Below are 1,749 nucleotides of genomic sequence, written 5' to 3'. Positions count from 1 at the left end.
ATTTGTCTTAATAAAAACCTTGGTAAACCAAAGGGGGGAAAAAAAAATCTCAAGCCCAAGGTGAAGGCGCAACAAAACATATTGAATTAGCAAAGAAGACAAACCTGACGAAAGTAGAAAACCATGTATTCCTATTGAAAGAGTAAAGAAAAATGTAACAAAAATAAAAAATAAGAAACACGAAAAGAGTTAGCATGAAATGGTACAAGTAAGACCTAAATAGACTTTTATTTAATAGAAAATAAGATAGTTTGTGTTATGATAATTGATGCACTGTTCTCTTTTAATTCCAAATTTTGACTTGATTAATGGGTGCATTTGGCGGTGGGACTTCATGAAATTATGAAAAAACTTTATATAAAAATTAGGTTTTTCATTGTTTGTGATTCTAAAACAAGATATTTAGGGGTTTTGTGCTTAGGTTTATTGATTATTAGGTTTGATCAGTATTGAGAGTTTATCTGAAAATACAAGTCTCTTGTGAAATAAGAGATTTTTTAATGTTTTAAGTCAATAGATGTATGAAAGAAAAAATATATAAGGACATTGAAGGAAAAAAAAGTGTTGAGAAGTGTTGAGTAAGAAAAAAATTATGACTTGTTTTGTTTATTGTTGACCTAAAATATTTATAAATCCTGATCATGTTAGTTCACCTCAAGAGCTGCATAAAAATTAATTGGTAAAAACATTGGTATTCATCATTAAATGTAGTATTTAACATGTTATAAATGGAGTGGTTGGTGAAAATTAGTTACGTGTTGGCTAAAAATAACAATTGATGGAGAAAGGAGGTTTTTAATTGCATTGAATATAGTGTGTTTTTGCATTGTTGACTATTTGCTAGAAAATATGGTGTAAACCTTACATTAAAGTGTATATTTATAAAGAGTATATCAATATTTTGTTTTTGTTATGCGGGTATTTTTATTATCTCATTTTAACTCTTCCTAACTTCAAAAATAAAATGTTTAGTGTGTATATATTAGATGGTGTGTTTGAAAAACATAGTGTTTATACATTAGATAGTGTTCTTGAAAAAGATACAAGGAGTGAATAATATGTTTGAAAAAGATAAGAGAAATTTTTTTGATTGTTTGGGGTTTGATCCAAACAACATGACATAGTGATTATAAATGTAGGATGATTTTCATGCACAAAGCAACTATGAACAATATAAGATGGTTGGTGGTTTGTGTTATGATAAGTTTAGGCATATATGTTGTATATATAATATCATTAAATACTTGTTTTCGAATAAAATTATTTTTATTAATTATATAAGGTTAAAAAATATTACAAATTCACTTACTTAAGATTATATAACAGAAGTCGTGTGTAGTTCATTGAGGAAAATGCATTTAAAGTTTTTAAAGATAAAAGGGTTATAATTTTAACTGTATTTAGTTGATAAAAAATCTCAAAATTTAGGTTTAAAGAAAAAAAATATCATGAGACATTTTTAATAGCACTAAAAAGTAATAATATTTTACAATAAGAGTGGGGTGTGTTGTGATCATAATAATTCTTGTGATTAAATGGAGTATAAAAAAACACTCTTGATGAAAAATCATTTATGTTAATGACTTAAACATTTTTAATTATAACTAAATCATGTGGTATTCTTGTTCTTAGTGCAACTATGAAATATTAATTACAAAAAGGGTACTAGCTAAAACATGATAAAAGCTTTTAATTATTTTATTTTTAATTATCAAATAAAATATAATAAATACTGTTTATGAAAAATTA

Source organism: Populus euphratica, unplaced genomic scaffold, assembly GCF_000495115.2.
Source record: "Populus euphratica unplaced genomic scaffold, PopEup_1.0 scaffold53.1, whole genome shotgun sequence".
NCBI classification, from domain to species: domain Eukaryota; kingdom Viridiplantae; phylum Streptophyta; class Magnoliopsida; order Malpighiales; family Salicaceae; genus Populus; species Populus euphratica.
Note: the sequence above shows the minus strand (reverse complement) of the source record.